Source organism: Pyrgilauda ruficollis, unplaced genomic scaffold (assembly GCF_017590135.1).
Source record: "Pyrgilauda ruficollis isolate IOZ18807 unplaced genomic scaffold, ASM1759013v1 scaffold7, whole genome shotgun sequence".
Classification (NCBI taxonomy): Eukaryota; Metazoa; Chordata; class Aves; order Passeriformes; family Passeridae; genus Pyrgilauda; species Pyrgilauda ruficollis.
The window spans coordinates 853437-878367 of record NW_024528821.1 but is presented as its reverse complement, the minus strand read 5'-3'; positions in this window follow the sequence as shown (position 1 = coordinate 878367).

The following is a 24931-nucleotide window of genomic DNA, read 5'->3' as shown; positions in this document are numbered from 1 at the left end:
CAATCCTCTCCCAGGAAGAGCCCCTGACCTCCTCCCACAGCACGGCTGCCAGCACATGGGAATGATCCTTTCCTCTAGATCCAGGGGGCTGGGACAGAGAACATCCCTGGAGCCCACCACGAGCTCCTTTTGAGTCTGGAACCCTGAGAGGCATCAGCCAGCTCCTCTCCTTGGGCACCGAGTGACTTTAGGGCCTTAGGGAGGAAAAAGGGTTTTGACACCAACACAGAGTTCTCCAGCAGCACCTGGGCTCTTGTGCCAACCAAATCAGCTGCTGGCTGAAGGTGCTGCTCCTTCTTCACGTGGTGGTGTCCTCTGGGCTAAGGTGGACACATCTCAAAAGCCATCAGGATGTAATTGAGGTAATTGAAAGGGAATCTCAAATGCAGACTGAAGTAAAGGAGTGTGGTCTAACTACCAGGTCTGATTTTTGGATATATAGGGAGAACATCTTCAACCAAAGATTGGTTTTCCCCTGCATAATTAAATTTGACAAACAGTTCATGTACACAGAGCCAAGGATCTCTAATTCTTGAGGTCAGGAAGATGCCTTGGGAAGGTGAGGAGCCCACTCTTACATGCATCCACTAGAGTAAAAAAATTACTTGGGGGTGAACTTTTAGATGTGCCTGATAAAGCTTTTTGAATATCTTTCAGGATTGGCCAAACATCCACTGGCACACCAACCAAACAGGTGGAAAATGGTTTCTTGGGGGTTGTGGTGGACAAACATTTGGTATCCAAACCTGAAGCATTAGCTAAAGTCACCCAGACACTTGTTTTAGGCTGGCTAACTGGCAAATCTGCACGGCTAAAAGCAACTGCCCCTTCAGCTCCACATTTTCCCTGTCCCTCCTGATGTTCTGGAGCTGGCTTCTCCTCAGCCTGGAACACTCTCAGAGGTCTCTGCCCTCTTTCCCAGCCCGCAGTCAGGGTCACAGCACGTTCACTCAGGCATGAGGTTACAGCTTAATAACAGCACAAACACCTGAAATTAAATATGGGGCTTTCCATTTTCCACATTCAGATGAGTTATTTAGGATTCAGCTGTGGTCACTGCAGTTTAGGTAAGTGGGGGTCACCAAGGAATAAGGAGAGGAAAATAAAAGAGAATACCTGGAAGAAATATTTTTCAAAGGAAAGGAAAGATTTCAGTTGTCTGGTTTTATTTCCTATGATTTTACAGCCTGCTCTTTGATTTTCTGTGCAAGAAACAGTCTGCCTGTCTTATCTGTGAAAGAAGATAAGGGCACATCACATCATAGTATTTTGAACCAACTCTTAGCCTTAGACTCTGCTCTAAGGTCTCATTATTCCCAGAGGATATAGATAGAAAAGTCTGTCTCGGGCACAATTTTTTTCCCCTTCAAATTATATGACAAGTCTTTAAAAGAAGTTATTTGTCCATTATGCTACAATATGTCTGGGAAAGGTATCCATCATGACTGAGGAAAAATCATTCATTTTCAGACCTGTCAGTCTGAGCAGACAGAGTAGGGAACATCTCAGCACGGAAAAACAGAAGCAGCTCATCCTCCATTAAAGCTCAGCACTGCCAAGGCACCTCTGGCATCCAGAGTTCCTTCCTCCTTTTACTTTTCCAACAGAAAGTTCATGTTTCCAGTTGGAGTGCAGCTGTTTTAACTCTGGTAGCAGCAGAGTGCTGGCAAGGAGTGGGAGAGCTCAGGTGCATCCTCAGCCTGCTCTTCTGCTGGGCAGGAAAACAAGCAGAGAGTTGCACACTCCCAGTTTATCCCAGTTTGTGACATCCCAGTGAGGATGAGTCAGGGGGAATCAGCACAAAAATTCAGAATAGATGTTAATAAACAGCAAAATTCCCATGTTTTGGAAGGTATAGAGACTTGTCCTGTAATGTGATGATGGTGTTAAATGCTTACATCAGACCCCAAGAGCTCACAGAAATAACTGCATGACAGGAAGCAAGCCATGATCACACAAGCTCCATTAATCCCTTCTGTAATAGAGATTTCTACATGCATCCTTAGATCAGATCACATAAAACTACAAACAAGACAAAAAACCCCAGAAAATTCTCCAGGTTTTGATGAGAAATGCAGTTGTACAGGTTAGCTAGAAATAGAAATTGTGTTAACATCAGTTAATGGGCAATTATGGCATTTTAAAGTGTTCATTTTCAGATTGTTCCATACATAATGACAAGACAGGAAATAATTATCCAAGTCCTTAGTCCTAACCCTTCATAAATTAAGATTCTCCCTCTGCTACAATGTCTCACCCAGTCCCACAAGACCACAGTTGTGGCAGGAAAAATTCCTGTTAATGATGGATGGATTCCACATTATGAATATCTTAAAATAAGACAACAAAAAAGGAAAAGAATTATCCAAACCTGAGTGAGATCTTCCAGACTATAGCAGCAAAAACATCAGCCTTCATTGCTTCACTTCTTATGAGAATGGAATAATTCCCACTAAAGGTAGACTGCAATTCATAAATGCAATTTAATTTAGCTTTTCCTCAAAGTAGTGAACATTTGAAAAAATCAAGAAAACAAAACAAAAAAGAAAGCTGGAATTAAGGCATTTTTTGCCACTCAAAACCACGTACAACAAAACAAATTGTATGTGTAATTGTATTTTGACCATGCTCTTATTATCTGTCATAAATCTTGTGTCTGAATATAGATATCGTACAATTACTTTCAACATTTGGCATAATTGCTTTGATCTTAACTGTTATTCATTCTGAGAGAAAAACACAGTGGATGATACCAGATAACAAAGGGAGCATTTATGAGTAATGATGCTGCTCAACAAACCCATTGTCATTCTCCCATTTAATAACTACAGTTAATGGTTATGTTCTCTGTGTGGCCCAAATTATGTGGCAATTCCTAATATAATGATACATCAGTGGTAGCTCTACAATCCCTGAAAAGCACAGCAGAGAGTCTAAATAAAAATAAAAATAAAAAAAACCCCCTGTGTGTCACCTGTCTGTATCCAAACGTGACATTAGTCATATTTCAAATAGACAAAAACCCCACTATTAAGCTTTTATATCACAGCAGGTGACATCCAATTCACCTAATTTTAGCCACCAGAAAGTGGAGACTAATTCTAAAATATCAATTTATTGTACCATCAATTACCAGGAGATAATTAATTCCTTCTTAAAATGCAGAGGCTGGATTGTTCTCAGGGGAACACCTTCACTGACTACAGATCACTTCCAGACGAGTTCTGTTCAGACTTGGAACAGAAATATTACTGTGATTCCCTGTGCCATTTGACTTCCCTCTAACAAACACCAACTTCAATCACTGAAAGAATTTGAAGTCTCAGAAAACCCTCTGAAAACCTCCAACAGGAAAAAAAAAAAAAAAAAAAGCCCAGCAGACCACTGATATCCAGCACAGCACTGATTACAGGAAGTTTTTCTTTTTTAGATTGTTCGTTCTGTTTCTCCAGTTACCCCTGACGTGAATTTAAAACGTTGATATATATTCATAATAAGCATTAAAGCCCTTCTTGACTCACTGCATTTCTGCACAAGAGCTCCAACTTGCTGAGCACAGTGTGTGGCCCTCATTCTGAAGTGAGCATCCCTGAAATGCATAGCAGTACTCAGTTGTGACCATTTAATTAAGTGCCCCAGGTCATTCTCCAGACCAGATGTAGTGGAAGGAAGGAGGAGGATGAATGGAGTTGTGAGTTCTCCCCTGGGCTGGCACAGGAAAGGCTCCCCTGGGTGTTTGATGTTGAGCTCTTCACTCAGGCCAGCAGCCGAGCCTGGCTCTGTGTTAATTTCTCATCATTCCCATCAGTCCCTAACAAATATAAATATTGCACCATTTGCAAACTTGGCATGTTCTTTCTCTGTCTCCAGCAAATATCAACTACTCAGTAACATCCCAGGACTTTCTTTTCCACCTGTTAGCAACTTAAAACTGTTTTCTGTGAGGGAGTCACTTCTAAACTTAATCTGCAAAACAACCTATAATTCCTTTTAATGAGAGTTAGGCTTTCTTTTCCACCCGTTAGCAACTTAAAACTAAGTTGTTTTCTATGAGGGAGTCACTTCTAAACTTAATCTGCAAAACAACCTATAATTCCTTTTAATGAGAGTTAGGGAGAAAGAAGCTGGAGAAATCCAGACATCAAAATGCTGCCTGTCCTGTCCACGCCTGCAAGTTTGTCAGAATGGAACAACAGAGAAAGTTTGAAAAGACAAATTGCACAAAACCAGATGTGTGATAGAAGATTCAGCATTGTAATAATTAGCTGTCTTAAAGGCCAGGCTTAATTGTTCTTTTATTTTGCTTAGAATCAAATATCAATCCAGTTGATCCATAACTCCCAAGCCATTATTTTTACCTTATCCAATACTGGGATAATTTTATAACCTCAATTTTTTGTGCAACCCTCCTTTTCTTTTAAATGTTGGTGTTAGTTGTGGCTCAGGACACACAGTCAGCTCTTCTCTGCCTCCAGAACTCATCCTAGACTAGAGGATTACAGATTGTACTCTTGGTAAATGTAACTTCCCCATCCTCCCAACTTAGAGCTGACAACAATTTCATTTCTTCAGGAAAGAGCTTCTTGATTTCAAATCCTGCTATAACTTTTATTTCTTACACTGGTCTTACAAAGCTATTTTTAACCCAAACACTCTTTATTTTGAAAAACCTTCCTTTTTACTTACTCTATTCACTATTGATATTGCTATTATATTTTTTTCTTCCCCTTAGTAACTGCTTAGAACCTTTTAAATAGTAACTTTTGTTTGCTACCTGTTTCCTGGTTTTATATTCCTTATTCTTTTTTATTGCTGCTCTCCTGTGTCCTTTTTCACCCAGTGACTGCCTTGAACACCGGAGCTTTATTTAGAGAACAATATAGGGGCTAAAAAGGGTTAAATTTAACTATTTCCAATCTATATAATTTACAATATTGTAAGTACTATACATCTTTATGTATATCAGAGCAAATATTCCAACTGCTTTAAAAAAATCAGGATTCCTGCTCCTTTTGTTGATTAAGACACAGCAGCCCTCAGTGGTTTGGCAGGCACAAAATCAACGCAACTTTGCCCAGTTTGGGGGCAGGCTGAGGCTCTTCCATCTGGGTGCAATGATGGGATAGCACACATGGTTTCATGGCTGCAGGACTTGCTTTGTAGCATCCATGGATTTGCTTCATCCTGCTGCAGCTACTTGCTTAAGTATGGGCCTGCAAATAATTCTTGACTTTAGTTTTTAATTTAATTCTTTAAAAATAGCTTACTTAATAAAGCAGCAGAGATTAAACACATTGGAAAGAGTGATTTTTATGGGAAAAATAAATGCCTCTCGTATAAGTGACAAGCCAGTACGCTGCAAAAATAAATAAGACTAAAGATAAAAATACCAAGGGGGAAAAAAGGGATATTTTGCCAGTGGTGAACCAGTCTCTTAAAAAGAAAAATCACTGGGAGAGGAGCTGTACATTTATCTGCTTTCTGTTGCCGTCTGTGTAAGATCTGAGGGGAAGGGAGGGTGAGAGCATCCCAGCACTCAGTCCCTGAGCTCCCTTCCCTCTCCTCTCTTTTAATCCCGCTTTTTCAGCTGCAGTTTCTAGCAGAGGTTGGTGTTCCCAGCACATGCTGCTCCCTGGGCTTGAGTGGTGCTGCAGAGAGTGAACGGATGGCAGAGCAGCAGCCGGGGCAGGAGCAGGCAGATCCTGGAGGGGAGAGGAGCTCCACAACTGTTAAATTGTTTTTCTCGGTACTGCAGCAGCGATAAGACCTGGCTTTATCTGAATGCTCCCCGGACCAATTGTTTTTCCTCTCACTGTCCTCACAATACCTCTGCACAACTCCGGAGTCAGGTGCTTGAAGTCTTAGCAACTTTCTGCTGTTTAAGACACGAGTGGCTTTGGGGAGGCTACAAAATCAAATTAAGGGCAGAATTTAACCTTCGTTGTTTTGCTGTGTGGTTACCATGAGCTTTATGGGGCAGTGACCTTTCTGTAAATCCAAGGTTTAATTATATACAAGCCACTTACTGGCCAGGTTTGCCATGTTCTGCATGGCACAGACGAACTCCTCCACCGAGCTGAAAAAATCCCCATGCAGAACATACATATAAATAGACTCAAATGTCTCTAATGCAGGCATCATCATTTAGTTGATATTTCACTGCAAAACTTTGTGCCAGACATGAAGACATCTTCATCCATAATGATCAAGCCCAAAATAAAGATAAATTGTGTTTGACAATATTAAGCTTGCACACACCTCTCTCATCCTTTGCTCCGTTTAAAAGAGATTCTTTGCACAAGCCTTGCAATTTCTTTTTCTTGGGAAGAGAGTAGAAAACATGCAGTGAGGAAGTAATTATATGGAATAACTAGTGTGGGATTCCCACATGTAAAATACTCTGAAATTCAGCTCTTTATAAATCAAAATATCAGTATTTTCCTCATTCTTGTTTGGATTTTATCCGAATACATTTCCTGTCCTTCCAATACTTCATGTGGTATAAGCTTTATTAAAGTCACTTTTGGAAGCATTTGAGTTTGAACACAAAGTCTCTTAATAATAATTATCTGATACAACATATGAACATTAAATATGAATTTGATGCTACTCAATACTTCAGTTGCCTCGTTATTTTGGCAGCCATTTAAATATGATGTAAGCCTTGAAAGGAATTAATCATACAGTCATGCTTAGGTAACAACATCTTATATATAAGAAGGCAAGAAAAATCTGCTCTACAAAGATTAGAGGGCTGAGAGTTAATTGTGCTCCAGTGACTGCTGTGCAACACAGCAATATCCAAACTCATTTTAACCCTTTTTCTTACTGCTAAAACTGTGTAGAGCAGCTTCAACTCAGAAAAGGCTCTTCTGCTCTGGAAAATGAGGAATGTTACAATCCTGATCTGATATTTCTAAAATAAAGGCATTATTGTTAACCTTTAACAGGAGCACTGGGGGAGTGCATCCCTCAGTCCAGCTGGAGCTCAGCTGGGAGGCTGCAGGGTTTGAGGGAGCTTTCTTCCCTAGGCCTTTGAAACTCAGCAAAAATGGAAGAAAAGAAGGGATTTAGGGCATCTTTCTGCTGCCAGCCAGAGGACAGGCTGGATAAGAATGTCTGTTGAGTATTTGTCATTTTCTCCTGAATATCAAGTCCCACAAGTCCATGAGAACCTTGTGTACTCACACAAGTTTATTTCATAGACTCAAAGGATGGTTTGGGTTGGAAGGGACCTTAAAAACCATTTTATTCCCATTTTTTTTTCTTTTATTTTTTTTTATATTTCTCCACTTTTTGCTTGTGCTGTCAGTACATGAAAGGCCTGAAAGCTGCCTTGTTTCTGCAGGCTTTTTGACAGAGCTGTTCTCTGTAAAGCTTTTCAGAGATGGATGGATTTGAGTAAAAGCCAAAAGGCATTTAGAAGGAAATGTCCTATGGAAAGAGACTGCCCAGGCCTGGGATAATGGAAAGAACAATGTGGTTTTGACAACTACAAGGGAAGCAAAGGGGAGAAAAATCAAAAAGAGGTGAAGTGAGTCCTTAGGCAGCTGCTTTTTGTTGTTGTTTTCCATTTTTCCTGAAAGGCTGGACTGGCAGACAGCAGTCAGAGGGTCTTGGTAGGCTGAAAGTTAAAAATGAACCTCTAGTTTTTACTCAGAGTTTCTCTCCTTCCCTGTACACTGATTCCAGCTACACAAAACCTGAACCAAACGTATCTGAACCTTCTGTCAAGGTCTTTCCCTCCCTGCCCTCCCTCTGCCAACTCCCCTGTTTCAGTGTATCTCAAAACAAATGGTACTTTACATTAAAAACATGTCAGTCAAACCAAATGGCTTGCAGGATTATATTAAAATACCTGCTGACATGAAAACTAACAAAAATTAAATAATACACCATATGAAATTCAGCAGCTCTGGACCTGAACGAACCCACATCACTCAGGGCAACTCACAAAACTGTTTCAAATATTTGCTAAAACAAGGTGACAAAGGCATTTAATGAAAAGTTATATCTCTGTTTATCATCATTGCATTTCTTTCTTGCAAATATTTAACCTTTGCACATTCACAGACTATTCAATCCATATTTTCTACAAGTATAGTGAAAATGAAATAACATGAAGATGTATGAATTATAAAAAACACAACTACCACTCACCAGCAAATTGTAATTCCCTACATCCATTTTAGCTGCAGAATTACATTTTTTTAAAAAAATATTACTGATACCCATTAACTATTTCAAGACAGAAAAGTTGTATTTTATGGAGAAATAATTATTTAGCAAGAAAAGGTTTGCCTTGATTGAGATACAGGATTTCATTCCCCTAAGTGAAGTGCCCAGGTTAGAAAAGCTGCTCACACACTTTATTCCTAAAAGGAGAAGCTGGGTTTCCTCTGGAGGGTCCACTGCAAAGCACCTAAGTTAAATTCTTACTCTGAATTGCCCTCTGGAGAAATCTCTCTCTCTCTTGTCATGAATTTCATTGGAGGCTTAAGAAGATTAGTTTCTGGTTTAGGCACCAAAACTCCTGGAGTTAGATGGTGCAACTCCCTCTTTATGTACCTAAACATATTGAACAACACTTCCTTTTCATCTAAAAACAAAGACTTAATGAGCTGTAATGAATTTCCAGTATTCAAATTAAATTAAGTCACTATTACTTTTTCTTTTTCTTTTTTTTTTTTTTTCATAAAATGACAGTCCATGTTCGGATTAAAATAAAAAGTGAAAATGGCATTTCCCATCTTTTTAAGCTGTTATCTCCATTGCTGAGGCTGGCAAGAGTGTAGGAAGCATTTGGACTGTTGAAATCCTTGCAATTTTTCCATATGGATTGCCAGCAACAGTCACAGCTCTCCCAATTCCATTTCACCAAACTGACTAAACAGAATTAAGGGCATTTACCCTGCGGAAGGGCTATGAAAAGGAGGAAGCAAACACTTGCATAAATAGAGCAAACCCAGAGGAAGCACATCACCCTGCAGTGAGCAAACCTTGAGCTGTGCAGGGGCTGAGTGCTTTTTTGTGGAATAAAATAAAAAAAAGCTCTGCTTTCCTCACTGCCAGCCCCTCGTGAAATTCGCTGTATTTCAGGTGCTGTCCCTGGCTGCCTGGCCACAAGTCAGTGATTTGTGTCCCATCCAATTTAGCTCCAAGCTGCTCGCCATGTGTCAGGGGCTGATAATTGCATTGATCCCCTGGCCGTGGGCTCAGCCAGGACCCTCTGCTGAGCACAGGGCAGCTGGGCAGGGAGCGCCGGAATTAGGGAATCCCACTCTTTGGCTGGTTTGATTCCAATCAGCCTTGGCAGAGTGCTGCATAAAACAGGGAGTGCTAAATGTGCCAATAAGTGAATTACTTTTCAGATTATGTTTCCGGTGGAGATATTGATGAGCGGGCTTTGTGAGCTGAATATAGAAGTTTGTTACATTCTGTTTCCCATTGAACAGGTGAATGTATTCTGATAAAATGAAGGGGGAAATGCTGTTCATCTGCAGACTTTTTTTTTTTTAAAACCAAATTTGTTTTTAAAGAGCACCATAGTTACTTCTAACAATAATTTTCACTCTTCTCTTTAATGTTCTTGCTAGGAAAGAAGTCTGAGTGAAAAGACATTTTCTCATGACAATGGACATTCAAAAACAAAGTTTATAAAACAGACTAAAAGACAAAGCTGCTGGAAATACAGCCACACTTCCATCATTTTGTGATAAAAGATCATTGCTAGCTGATCCTGCATCAGAGCCCAGTTAATAATTTTTTTAAAAAAATCAGTTTTTGAGATATTATAGCTATCAATTCCCTGGCTAATTCCCTGAAAGTCTCTATTAAAAAGCCCCAAATATCCAAACCTAAAGATGTTAGCAGGTGATCAAGCTGTCAGTCCCTCATTAAGGGTACTCACACTTAACACCCCAAATTTGAACAGTGACAACTTTTCCTGATTCTCATGTCTCCCTTGTTCCTTTTCTAATATCCCTTTAAGCACAGCACCTCTAAATCTGGGGAAATACAGGTGCAAACTGAGATTCACAGCTCCATTTTCCAGCTGTCTCTGAGCACCCCCAGCTCCAAGGAACTTTCTGAAAGGTGCAGATGCTCAGCCCCTGTTGAGGATCCCTGCCAGGAGGATCCTGCTCGCAGCACGCCAAGCAGCCACCAGCATTTGCAGGACTTTTTGCAGTGTTTCAGTCCCTCTTGCTTTACTTCCTCCAGTTTTGGACAAAACCTGGTGTTCTGCACGCTAAATACTGCAAGAATCAAATTTTAGTATCAATCTCACTGCTGCTTAGCCAAATTTTGCCAGGTTGTTTTGCTTTTCTGAGCACAGATACAAGGAAATTGCATCAATAGTTTAAGTGGGGTGGTTTGGAAACAAAAATGTTATTTAAAGTCAGCAGAAGTCCATGTTTGAAAGGAAATTATCCATAATCACCTAAACTTGTAAATCATAATTCAGAGCCAAACACATGAGACTATTCCCCACCCACTAAGAAAGAGCTAATGTTTAAGATCTAATTTTTTATTGTAACAAGAAAAACCCCACATAATTACTCTGTAGACAGAAAAGGAAATGAAAAACATGTTCAAAATCACTTATGGACACTTTAACTGCTTTAGTAAAGTTTTTGCTTGATACACTTTTTTATTTTTAAAGCTCAGTCAAGGTGACTGGGGGAAAACCATTGGTTTTTATATTCTGTTATTCAGTGCTGAATGTACTGTACACTGTCATATTGTCTGAGATTCCAGGACTGCAAGAATGTCAAAAGTATTAATTTGTTGAATTTGCCATTGGACAGGTATTTTCAACAAAAAAAATATATAGATGAAAGTAATAAAGAACTAGATGCAAATCCTGACTGTTGAAAAACATGGTCATTAATTAAAAAGTTAAGAGCTGTGATCCTCTTCTTTGGGAAAAAAAAAAAACAAACCAGTGGGTGTATCAGCATGGATTCATTGGCAGGAAATTATATTTCTAAGAGGAAGAAATTAGGACAACCATAAATCCTGTGGTTTGTTAATTCATCAGCACAGCAGGATTAACTTAAATAGTAACTAGTGAGCACATGTGGAATCAATGAAACTGGGTAAAGAGTTTGTGTTTGCTCACCTCCAGGTGATATGTGGGAGTTTTCAGGTGGAGTCTGATGGAGCACTTACTGAAATGAGAAGAAAAAATTCAGTTTAAAGTTCCTCCAATACACAGTCATGAATTACAAATCTTACACAATTAGTTGTGGTTAATCAGATGCCCGCTCTACCCATAGATTTTAGATTATATGTGGACATATGGACAATTCTGATGGTAAAGCACAAGATACTGATTTTTTCCCTTCTTTGGTTCACTTTTTAAGTGGTAGGCACACATGCTGCATTGTAGCATTGATTACTGGGCTGAACTCAGTAATTAAAAGAATACACAAAGTTTGCATTGAAATGAAGGTACTTAAGATTCATCGAATTCAGCACTTTGCTCCTCTCACCAAGTCATTGCTGGGCAGTGAGCAAACCTCAGGAAATTACACCCAGGATGTACTCGGGGTCAGGTTTTGACTATTTGCCCTGCTGGGTGATTTCAGTCATGCCATCCATTTCATTATTCCAGTTCAGGATGGATATTTGTGCTCCCAATCGACTCTCAAGCCCCTGTGTTGTTACTGTTCCTGAAAGAAGAAAAGAATTGCTGAGCCACTCTCACTGGATAACCAAGGAGGCAAAGGGTATGTTAGTTAGAAGGGGGTTTTCATGACTTAGAGCAAAGGATAAACCCACCTCAAACAAGATGTTCCCTTACAGAGCTTTGGAACACAGCTCCCAGAACAGCCAGCATCATCACATCCACAGCACCAAAGGCAGCCTGCTCCAGCAGCAAATGGATGAGGCAGAGAGATCCTTAATCTACCAGACAAAGAGGAGGGACAGGATCAAGAAATCCTTGTTTTTCTTTGTATCTTCATCCACATCATTTGACCTTGGTGCATTAATTTTCCCAAATATATCACCTCTATTACTGGTCTATTCATCAGGCACAATTTATGGCTTCAGCTGTTCTCAATTAAAAAAAAAAAAAAAAAAAAAAAAAAAAACAAACCAAAACCTGCTTAAACTTCTCTTATGAGAGGAAAGGGAAAAAATGCAATGTGGGATGCATAAGCTGATAAAACAGGTGGCTGTGAGATGCAGGACTTTGCAGATCTTGTCCTACAGCCACCACTTCTGCTTCCAAGAGCAAAATTCCATTCCACACATGAACAGCTCTTTTGCTGGGTCTGCACCATCTCCTCTGATGCTCTTGTTTACCAATATAGAAAATATTTCCACTTTCACAGTTCCCTGCCAGATCTTCCTCCATTGCAACTGCCACCCTCCTTCAGCCTGGCTGCCCTCCCTAAATAACATTTAGTGTGTCAGTTTTAGGTGACTGAGTGCAATATTCAGGTCTTTCACAGTGCTGCATCTGGGACAGCACACAGGAAGTTGTGGTATTCCACGGAAATGCACCAGATAGAATAAATATGACAGATATCACCAGGAACTTCTCTCTTCGTGCTGCCCTCTGCTCTCACTGCTTTGGTGGAAGGGATGGCTGAGAACTGTGGGAATTGCTCCTCAAGTCACTGGACCAAGAATGATACCAAGAAGTTGTTTGGGTTTTTTCTGTGAACACTCCTAAGTTTTGGCTACATTCTTAGAACTGTATTTAATTTCTGTTACCAATAATTTTTTAGGTATTGAGAAAAACACAGTGTTTCTAGAAGCCTTCATTCCTAGTGAGAAACTGCTCTTATAAGAATTCAAGCTGAACTTCTACCAGTCTTTGTTCATGCTTCACTCAGAGAGTAATTTGGATTCTGAGTTACAGGGAGACATGAATTACTGTGACCCTCTGGTTCATATTATTTTTTTTGAGGATTGAGCTGTGATGAGCTGGGGAGCTTGTGCATAATTTATGAGCTCCAGCTCCAATATGAGGTCCAGATTTAATAACCATCTCCAGCCTGATGTGTCTCCTGCCCCGTTACTGCTGCTTACTCCAGTGGCTGTGGGATGGGCTGGGAGGCAGCAGCCTCTCCACTCATTAAAGTCACTCAGCCAGAGCACAATTGTTCCTGCCAGGGAACTGAAATCATTTCCAAGTATAAAAATCCTTACTGAGACTTCTCTTGTGAGTTCTGGTTTTTGGGGGTTCTTTTCACCCTGTTTGATACTCTCCAAATCTTCCACCCCTCTCTGAAGGGGGAAGAATGGGAATGATCCCACAGACCACATTTTGTTGTCAGGAAGAGCTTCAGAGTGAGGAAAACATTGAATCCACCCAAGGGCAGGAGTTGAGAGCACAGCCTTGGGATGAGGCAGCTCCCTGTTCTCTGCATAGAAATTCCTGCTCTGAGTTTGGAAATCTTTCCCTGCATTGACAGAAGCTCAGCTGGGTTTGGAGTCCACACTGGAAACCAAGCAATAAAAATGAGGAGCTACAAGTCTGGCAGGACTCTGCCATTATTGATCAAAATAAGCTTGAAGAATAAAAAATTTGGCATATTTCCATCCAGAGTCAAGGAATAACAAGGAAGAGAGTGGAGAGCAAAGAATTATCCCAGTTTTGTTTGATTGGATCAGACCTCTTCATTTTTTATGCAATTTAAAATGGTATTTTAGTAAATAATTACAGTATTAGTATGTTATTTAGCATAAACATTTAGTCTACTAAATAGTAACTTTATATACTTTTTTAGCCATCAGATATTGCTGAAGAAGTGAATTAAAAATAGGAGAGGAAAAGGGTTATCATTTGGATAGGCTGAAATCCTGACATTTCTCACTGAATAGTGGCAACTTCTCTTTCAAGAGAGTGTCCACTGAAACAATTACCCAAAATATGCTTAAAAATGAGAATCTGGAAAGCCCCATTTACATTAAAGCACAGGCACCAAAGAAATCAGATGAAAGTCCAGTAAGGGAAACATAACCAGCAGTCTGAGAAAATAATTGGACAACAATAAATAAATGTGGTTTTGTTGTTTGTGTCTCTTTGAGCTTTCTCTCACTCATCTGAGCATTCACTGGTTCTTGAATCACAATTAAGTTATAACTAAATCTTATTTCTTTAAGATATTCTACAGCTGTAAGAGCAGCTCTTCAGGTTTAGTTAGTTCCCATTGAATCCAGATTACTTGGGGCATCTTTTTAATGGAAAAAAAAACCTCAATATTGTAAACTGCTTCATTGATGATTTCACTCAGATTAGAACATGGGAAATTCTGCAAGGAAAAATAGAAAGCCAATCAGAAAAAATTGTAAGAGAAGGGAAACCAGATTGTCCTTTATCTTACACCAATTTACGCTGTTGAAGTCAAAGAAATCTGAGCAGTGAAATGAAATGATGAATCAGACCTAGTGCCTTTCTCCATTGCAAATTTAATGTTACGGAAAATGATATTAAAGTATAATACCCCTACTTTAGGGCTTACCAGAAAATGACTCATGATAAACAGAGTGCGTTTGCAGAAATGGCATTAAAAAATAAATTTAGCTTCTCTCTCAGGCTCATTCAATATTTCAGGGTATAATTTAAGTACACGTCCTTCATTGTGTTCAAAAATTCTTCCTTGGGAGTGGGAATTCAGAACTTTAATGGTAACTTAGACATTCATGCATAAAGTTATCAGCGAAACTTGAAGTTAAACTGAACATTTCTGAATACAGAAGTAAGGCAGCACAAGGAAAGGCATGTTTCTCTTTCCCAAATTGCCTTTGAGTTAGGCAATTTAAGTGACATGAAAGATAGTTTAGCTTTTAAAAACTGCATTTAAGTGCCCATTCACCTTGATACCGAAAGCACTTTTATTGACTTGAACCTGTGCGAGTTCTTTCAGATAAATTACCAAATGAAATAAATAAATAAACATTAGACCTGCAAAGAATGTAACAGGGAGAACTGACCATCAGACAGAAGTTTGCCTTGAACAACAAGTGGCAATGAGGAGAAACCCATTTTTCTCAAGAAAATACCTAAACTCTCCCAAAAACAAGACAAAATAAAGCCCCAAACTCTTTTTGGCCTAAGGCTGCAAGGTTAAGTTGGTCTTCCTGAGTGTTTGAGGATGACATGTCCTGTTTTATGGCAAGATATACTCTTTTATGGACCTCAGCTAAATGAAGTAATAAAAATTTCTGCTTTCCCAAACTATCACATCAAGGATATTACTCTGTACTTGCAGCCCCAAGAATATGGATTGCCAAGATTTAGGGAGTTCAGTGCTTTTGCTAAGCCTCTGTCATGATCTCAAAGGAAAAGACTGAGATAAAACTATCTGAGATACCTCAAGAGAAAAAAAATATACACTGAAATCAATGCACATTAAATTAACATCAGCCAAAGAGTAGGAACTATTTTCTTTCTACCATCACTAATGTCTGTTTCAGAAATACTTTAAGCTTTTCTTCCTTTTCTCTTTTTTTTTCTTTTGAAGGCCAAGTTTATTAATTTAGACAATGAAATGCTCTTCAGCGCTGCACAGTCACAGATCAGGTAAAGTGCTGGAACAGTGGGAATGAAAACCAATCACTGCAAAAAGCTGCAGAGGTCACTCCACCACTCCACTTTCCAAAGCCACTGTCCCATGCACTGGGCTGAAGAAGCTTCTGCAGCTGAGGAGGATTTCTCTGGAGGTCACAGCCCATCCCAGAGCAGTTTTTGGGGATCTCCCCAGTGACAGCACAGGCCACCAGAGCAGAAGAGCCACTGCAGGTTTCCTCTTGTGTTCGTCCTTCCCCCTGACCACAGCCCCAGCAGCAGGGTCTGAGTGCTGCTTCTTGCTCCTGGAACTGTTTCCCCACATCAGCTGCACAGATTTTATAAAACAAGCCCACAGCAAGGCATTTCCATGACAACACGCTGCAGAAACTAAACTCAGACTTGGAACCAGTTCTCGTTTTAGTTCTTAAAATCCAAAAGTGTCTCTAGACTGTACAGGTCCGACCACAGCCACCAGCGGTCCAAGATGCATTGTCAGGAATGAGTGGATTGAGCACAGGGAGTGCAGCAGCTCCAGTACCTTGCAGCTATTCTTAACTTTGATGTGAATTTTGGTCTCTTTTTCTGGAGACCCAGTGCTGGCTGATCCAGCAAGCAGCACCAGCTGCAGCTGAGCTCTGCTCCGTAGCACTGGCAGGGATCTGAACCAACAGAGCTCTTATTGCTGTTTTCCTCAATCTGTACACAATTCTTTTTGTTTCTGCAATTCCACGTGCCCTCTGCAAGGAGAGAACGCATCGCTCCTGGAGTCAGGAGCAAGGTAATAAAGCATAACTCACCCCTTGCAGCATTACATGGATTCCTTTTGTGTTCCTCTCTCTTGCCAATACCGAGTTGGCTCAATGCCACGGAAGGAAAGGCACGAGGAGCAAGTGTTGTCACAGACCTCAGAGCAAGGGCTGGGTGATGGCAGGTGTCCCATTCTGTAGGACGAGAATGTAACAACCACATTTGTACCACACACTCAGAGAAAGACCTGTTTGGCTGGTATTAAACCGCTGCCTAATTTAAAAAAGCGCTGAAATTACATTTTTTTTAACTTTCAAAACTGCATTTCAGATTTTATAGAAAACCCGTGGTGCTGCTTTGTGCAAACCCACGCTTCTCAGGGGTGAAACCTTTCCTTACTCAAATCCTGACATAGACACCCCAAAGAATTTGTGGTTTGGGGTTTTTATAAGACTTTGTTTAGCTGGGCAAATCTTTCCTAAGTGGTAAGAATGCCCCAGACAATGGAAGATGTCCCACAGCACCCAGATGCTGAATATACTGACTGACATGATTAACAGATTGATTTATTTGATTGCAGATAGCAATCAGGACACACAAAGCTTTGAATTCTGGCTAAATTGTTGGATTGCTATACAAGAATAGACTGAGGGTTTAAGTGCTTTGTACATTTCTTATAAGAAATATCTCTTTTTAGTTAATTCATACACTGATCAAACAATTATTTTGTTTCAGTATAAAAATCACAGAAGCATTAATCAAAAGTATTTAGTTAATAATAAAAGAGAAGACAAAAGCCACTGGAACGATAACTTGAAGAGTGTTGTGCAAATTCTAACATGATTTTAAAGGAAGTCAAATGTTTGATGTATTTTTTTAAAAACACCTTTCTTGATTTGAGTCAATATTAATCTCTAATTGATGAAATAAATGCTACTGCTGTTTCTCTTTGAAATGAATGGACACAAAAATGTTCAAAAGGAATCCTTTATAGACATCACATGTGGCCACATCAGAAACCTTAGGAAGTTAAACTACATCAGAGTAAGAGCATTAACAGTGGCCTGAAATAGAGGCATTGATCTGTTGAAACTGAATGTAGACCAAGTATCAAAAGAAAATGACACCAACATTATTTCCTTTTTGAAAAATACAACCAATTAATAAAATGAGATTATTTTATATATAAAAAAATTTGAAATACTTTTTAGTTATATTTCTTTAATTTTTCAATTATATAATTGTGCTGTAAGAATATCCTGAATACTGTTAGAAAATATCAAATAAATCCTTATTCTAGATGGCAGCAAAAACTTATCTTTACAGAAACTGAGATATAGTCAATATCTCTGGTTTTAAAGTGACTGTTTTTTGTAAGATGCTCAGTATGAGATGAGCTTGTATAACTTCACTTTGTCAAAGTTCTGGAAAGGAAAAGATTTCTCTAGTCAAGCACATTCCCTATTCAGCCTCTGAAAATGCATCCTAGGAGTTTTGCTCACATTCCCTAACATACTCGGCCAAGGAGTGGTGAAATCCCATTTCTGGCTGAAGTCATGGCCAGAGAAGCCACACCTGGGGATGTCCTGGGCTGCTGAGAGCTGCCCCCAGAGCTGCAGGAAGGCAGAGCACCTGAGCATGCAGGCTCTGCAAGCACGGGTGCCTCCATTCCAGTGCCATTCTGAGCTCTGAAATCACAGAAATGCAGTTTGCTGCTCTAACTGTGCACAAACGAGGCATTAAGCTGACAGCAGTATGATATTTTGGAGGTATAAAACAGCACAGCGTTGAATTCCATCAATTTTTACTCACCACTAATCTGAATCAGGTCGTACAAATCAGGTGGTGCTTCGGCAGCAGGAATGATGCTGGATTATTTTTCATGTTACTTAAAAAACCAGCACCCAAAACTTAACCTTGATCTCTCAGCTCCTTATTTTTGATTTTATCTCATCCCACACAAAATCCTGGAACCCACTTGCCATTTATGCCAGAACGTCCCTCTGATTCCAGAAGGGGATGGTGCTCCTGACAGAGTACCCAGGATAATATTTCTGTTGATGTCCTCCTAAATGTTCTGGCATTTTTATAATATTATAAACTATCCAGTATTTTAAATGTTTTTCTTCAATGCTACCTCTTTCACAAAGACATAAAGAGAAACTATTAAATAAAATCATCTCAGTTGCATGCATGCTTTGTTCTTGCTTTTAATTTCACAAAGACATCAGGAAAACTGAGGCAAAGCTGAAGAATTCCAAAAATTCTGAAGGAATCTGACAGTGAATTTTTTCTGTGCCTATTCTAAGGTTGCCAATTTTATCTGTGCAATTGTTTGCAGCCCCCCCCAGCAGCTCAGGCACTTCTCTCTCGCTGCTGGGGCACAGACTGCTCTCCTCTCCAGCAGGCAAACCCTGCTGGAGCTTTCAGGATCCTCAGACACAGCTTCTTTGCCATTCTCTTGACACCAACACATTTCACACTTTTAGAAAGTCTTCATTATAATCTGCAAGTCCTTCCTCACACAGACAGCAAAACCAGGACAATAATACCAGTTTTGGAAAAGCCATTTCAGTGTTTCAGAGTGGGAAGCAATCTATGGAAAATAGTTTTCACTTCCTTTGCTGCCCCACGTACAGAAGAGGAATAAACACTGAGGCTCTGCAGAAATGTGAATTCTTTGGGAGAATGAGAGCCTTGAACAACACCCACCCATAAAACAACAGCAAAGTGAGTTACTTGGGATTGAAGCTGATTTAGACCCGGAGTTAAAATGTTCAGCCTAGATGGGCCAGAGGACCCTGATTAGAAACCCAGAGTAAACACAGGGGATTATCGGGCTGAACAGTTTTTAATGACAAACACCTTTATAATGACCTTAGACTTTTTGCTTTCCTGAGGATAATGAGTCAGTCCAAACCAGTTTTCTTTCCTGGTGCACAAATCTATTGAGTGGAATACAGAATATTCTCCAGTGAAGCAACTGGTTTCCGTGGATACTGCTAAGATTACACTTCAGCATATTTTCTCTTTCAATTCAAAGTCTAGAGGAGCTCAATTTGCCTTATTAAGGAAAAAAAATGTCTTTAGTAGCCTGTCCAGAATGCAGACAAAGGAAAGCAAATATAGAATTGTAAAGCAAGAAGTCTTATAAGAACTGCTGCCCTTTTAGTTAGAGATCATTAAAGAAAGGTTATATACTTACAGCAACAACTGTAAAAGAAACATATAATTTAAACATTGGGAGGATGTGTGACATTCTAATAATTATTTTGAAAGCATAATATGCATTTAAATGTTTTCCCTCAAACATTTAAAACATTTTTTATGGATATCTGGCCAAAATCCAGAATATCTTGCTATGTGGTAGAGCTACTTTTCTGTAACAAATTGACTGTAACATGCCAGAGTAGAAAATCTGTACTTTTGAGACATTTATGTAATGCAGGATTTAAAAAAACAAAACAAAACAAAACAAACAAACAAAAAAACTGGATAATAATGGTTTTTTTCTTAATATTCTGAAAACAAGAAACAATGTATTTTTCCATTTGGTGACACAGACAAATTGTTGTCTTACCGTTGGGTTCACAGTCTCCCACGTGTTTCTGTGTCTCATTATTACTCCAGAATAGAAATGTTTCTTCAGCTACAAATATAAGTGATGTTAATTGACTCAGTTTTCACAGCTCCAATCACTGAGCTGCCTTTCAGCCACCTCTGTTTTTATAGAAATGGTTAAACTGCAGGCCCTGGCCCTCCCCAACAGCCACATGCATTCTACTGAGATCTTAAGGCAATTTCCTATAGATTCTTGAATCAAAACACCACCAGAATTTTACATAGGTCCCAAAAATCCATCATTTTTAGCTGCCAGAGAACCAGTGGCAGAGAGACTTCCCCACAATGTGAAGGAATTCTCATTCCAAAGAGGCAAGGCAAGTGTTGAAGACAAAAACATGCGGCCTCTCATAAGTTTACGTGCTCTTAACATGGCTTTTATTGGGATCAATGATATTGATTTCCATCAAACAATCACTGCCTTGCTGCTGCCTCCCTTTTCTGTTTAAAGAACACACACTGCATTTCTGCTCAACAAGCCTGCAGTGCTGAACACTTTAATGTTTTTATGCACTGAAGGACATTTCCTGAGTTTGCCTGCTTTTCCCAAGCGGAGTCCCTACAAAGACTCTCCCAAACTTCCATCCAATCTGCCAGATCTGGCCCAGCTGTTCTGACTCTGCTCCTTTTTGCCTCTTTGCAGGGCATTGTTTGCTGATTAATCCAGGAGACAGCTCTCTGAGGCTCCCCAGCTTCTGAGGGGCTGTCAGGGTTTTTGATCCGCATTTCTTATTCCAGACAATGTCATGATAAAATTCAGTGGTGCTCAAATTTCTGTTCTTTCATTAGGGCTCCCTTATCTATATAAACATTTCATGTTCTTTCTTTCACAATGCCTGGAGGTTTCCAATGGTTTTATGCATTTTTTGCCACTTCTATCTTTAATCTTGATCCCAGTTAGTTCTTTATAGTTGCCAGAGGCTTGTGCTTTTTTTTTGTTTTGTTTTGTTTTGTTTTTTCTTTGTTTTTAACTTCAAACACAACTTTCTGCTATACTTCCTGTACTGAATACTGACAAGTTGAAAGGGAGGAATACAGGAAACACAAGGCAAGGCAAGACTGCATTAATCTGCAGAACCTATTGCAGATAAGTAAGCTGCTGCTTAATTCATATTCTGCCAGGGTGAGGCCAAACTATGAATTCTAATAAATATCTAAAAAAAAATAAAAAAAAAAAAAAAAAGAAAAAAAGGAAAAAAAATAGAGAACAACTGCTTGTATGGCTTCTTAGATATTTTGCTCACATGTCTTCAAAATGCATTTTAAAAAAAATTATCTTCCATGAACACATTTTGGTGAATACTTTGCAGAAGGTATTTATATTTTAAGAAAAGTTTTGTTTGTTTCAATGGACTCTGTAACTCTGTGTATTTTCACGTGCCTACCTCATGAATACACATGAATGTATATCACTAGCATACTTCTCTTTCTGGGAGAAAAAACAGTCAGGAAACATATGGTGTCTATAATTGAATACCAAAGGAGCCATGTAAAAGACCAAAATTATACCATTCTATAATACCTTACAAGTTTTTGGGGTTTTTTTTTACCTGAGAGGAATTTAAAAAATCCATTGCTTTTAAATTAGACTTTCTAGAATCAAAATAATTCTTCACTTACCATTCCCTTACTTGTAATCACCCATTCCATACTCACAGATCTGAGAAACGTTTATTCCACTGCTTCTGGTAAAAGTGAAACATATACCTGGATTATTAACTTATTCATTTTGATGCAATTAATTTAAATTTCTACATTTGTAACTTATTAATCATATTGCAAGTTCATTTTGTCACAAATAGCACTCCCATTAAAATGTTGAGGTTTCTTCCAACTATAAAGGCTTTGGTGAAATTGTTGGCAATTCATACAGGGAAGGGGTTTCTGCTTTAATGAAATATTTAGTTTACAGAATGTTGAAAAAAGATTATTTTTCTTAAGTGAAAATAGTAAGGATACAAATTGATGAAATATCCTGTTAAATTCAAACAAATATTTGAAGGCTTTTTGCCTCCTGGTATTTTTCATCTCAGATATGAAGCTTTATCATCATCACTGTGAAATTACATCCAATCTGCTACTAAGTCCTGCCTTCTGAAAATAGCAAGTTTTTGATTTCTTACACCCACCAACTCCAATTTTCTGCCAATTGTTAACAAATCTCAAGTCCCTGGTAGAATTAAGGTAGCTCATTTTACAGATTCTATTTTCCCCCTGACCTCACACAATTGGAATTACTCTCCATGCCCACAGCAAACCAGTTATTGCCCATCTTTAATTATTCATATTTTCTGAGACTCTTGTGTTTGGATCTCCACCCCGGGGACTCTGGTTTTATTTGCAGCCCCTCTGCAGTGGTTGTGCACCAGTTTTTGTGCACGGGGCACGAGGGGATAACCCAGAACCTGTCAGGTGGGGTTCCTCAGCAGAGCATTAATCTGAGCTCTCCCCCATCCCCTGGCAGCACTTGTCACGACACTTCTAGGAACTTAATTATCTTTGAGACTTCTGTGCCTTTGTCAAACGGGGTTGAAATTGGCAAAAAATTCAATATTTACCAAAGGGAGCAAGGGAGAGCAGGTAGAGGATGCCTTCACACCAACAGCCTTTCCTTAGGACACAAGGCTAAAATAACTGTGCAACAAATGGTTTGGAGCAAACTGGCTCATGAATGTACCAATTAAACACAGACAAGCGATTTCTTTTTGCATTTATCATCATAAATACTCTCCTTTACCCTTTGCACAATCTCATTTAACCACATTCATTTTAAAAGAACAATTTCAGTCCGAGTTTTGTTTTTGTGGAGCACTGAGGGGAAAATGTTCTCTTATCTTCAAATGTTATTAACTGGAAATAAGTGTAACCTACCCTTTGAGGTCCTTATTGCAATTTAGATAGACAATTAGATATCAGACACCAAAAAGAAAGAAAACTTTGTAGCAGAGATTTTTCTCGTGGTGCCCCAGGTGACTACAGCAGACTTCCTTCTGTGTTCAAATGATTAAAAAACTACAATTTCCTTCAAGCCATTTTTAGAAAGCTATTTGTAATTGCACTATCAAGTAATATAACTTTTTCAAAATTAGCTTATGAGATTTACATAGGATTGAGCTTTTAACAAGAAGGTGAGTTGGAGCCTCATTTGCAATAGTTCTGCTCTTTCTTCAAGGCTGAAAACTTGCAATAGAGGAAACCAAATCCTTCCTTCACTTAACTGGATACACAAAGAAAAATGTCAACCTTGGAGACTTTCAGTAGCTCCCACAACAAACACACATCACTTTAACTAATAAAAGCACATGTGTCTGCTCTGTGACAAATCTATCCTTCAGGACAGTGCTGAAAATGAATTGCTTTATGCTGTAAATTTAATTTTTGTTTAAAGCAAGCCTTTCTGGTTACATCTTTGAAGGGGACAAAAGAATAGTATCTCTGTACTTGTAACCAGATGTTGTCAGCATAGAGACTTTACAGATGGAAGGAGTTTTAATGATTTAATCACAGATGATCCATGAGAAAATTTGTGATTTAGTCACTGATGTTTTTGTGGCAGTTTGCATGTTGTAAATGGGAAACAGCACACAGCTTGAACAAACACTTCTTTTCAGGAGAAATAATCTCCAAAATTAGAGGCATAAAGCTATATGAAGCTTTGTTCAAAAGAAACTGCAGAATCATCCACTTAGGAAGCTTGATTTAAAAGTTGTTTTGTCTTACACTTAGGAAACGTTGCTGAGAAGAACCCAGAGTGGAGCAAAGAACAGAATAAAGAATATTGGCACTCCCTTGCAAAAAAAAAAAAAAAAAAAAAACTGCATTGTTGAATCATGCATTTTATTAACTGAAATGTATACCCTATGAGCTTTACAGGAACCACTCAGAAAATGTTTTCATTTCTCACTCACATGTTTGCATCAGCCTCAGATCTTGGGAATCTGAGAGCCGATAACGTTGGTAAAATCATGTTTTCATAAGCACTGGAAATCTGCATAATTTCTCTCTGTTAAACAACTACTCCAGCACGCAGTGTGCTGTAGGCAACTCATTGCTCACAATTGATAATTAGCTTTTGTTTAACAGCGTTGATGTGTGATTTTGCAGGAGTTGTGTTTGGGCAGAAGACCCTGGGATGTGTGGGATGACCCTGGAGAATGTCCTTGCTTAACTGCAGCCCCAGAGCCCGGGTGTTAATTGGCCACAGAGAGTAATAGAAATGGATAAATGGGAGCAGTTTCCTCGGTGAACTGAGAAATTTATGTGGCAATTAAACTCAATTAAAAAGAATAAACATCAATGGTTTCACTAAAATAGCACTGCAAAAATCTAAGCACACTAAGAAGTACCTAAAGGTCAGCTTAAGCAAGAATGAGGTGTTACCTTCACCAGGTCAACTCTGAATACCTTTTCTTGTTTTTTCTTTTCCGGGATATTAAAAATCACTTCTTGGAAGGTGGAGATGAAAAACCACCAGATTAATCCAACAGAAGAAAATGTGCTCTTTTCAGAAATCCAAGATTTCTGGAAACAGAGAGGGGATGTGAGATTTTAAAATAAGAAAATGAAAGGTAATCAGGAAAACAGGCTGCTCTACTCTCTTTGCTCCAGTTTTCTGCTTGACTGTTCTGACTTCCTTTTGGCCTCCTTAACAAGGATTTATCCATCATCTAAATTCAAAGCTTTCCCAGCAGGTTCCAGATTCAAACCTAAAGAACTCATTAAAATACAGGAAATTTTGCCCTTCCCTCATGGATCTCAGTCATTCAGTGTCACCATTTTGACACACTGCATCTCACTTTGTCCGCACAGTAACCTTATTTTCAAATTGAAGAGCAAATAATATTAAATTAAAATTTATTTTGTAACTTATGTGACTGCCATTTGAAATCTGAACTCCAGGTATGGATAAACATTATTATCTTCCCAAAGATTTTTAAGCTCTCTAACCTATTATGTAGATGCTGCATTTAAGTATGTGAAAAGTCACTTTTTAACCCTTTTTTTAAAAAAAAAAACATGATTTGACTGACTGCT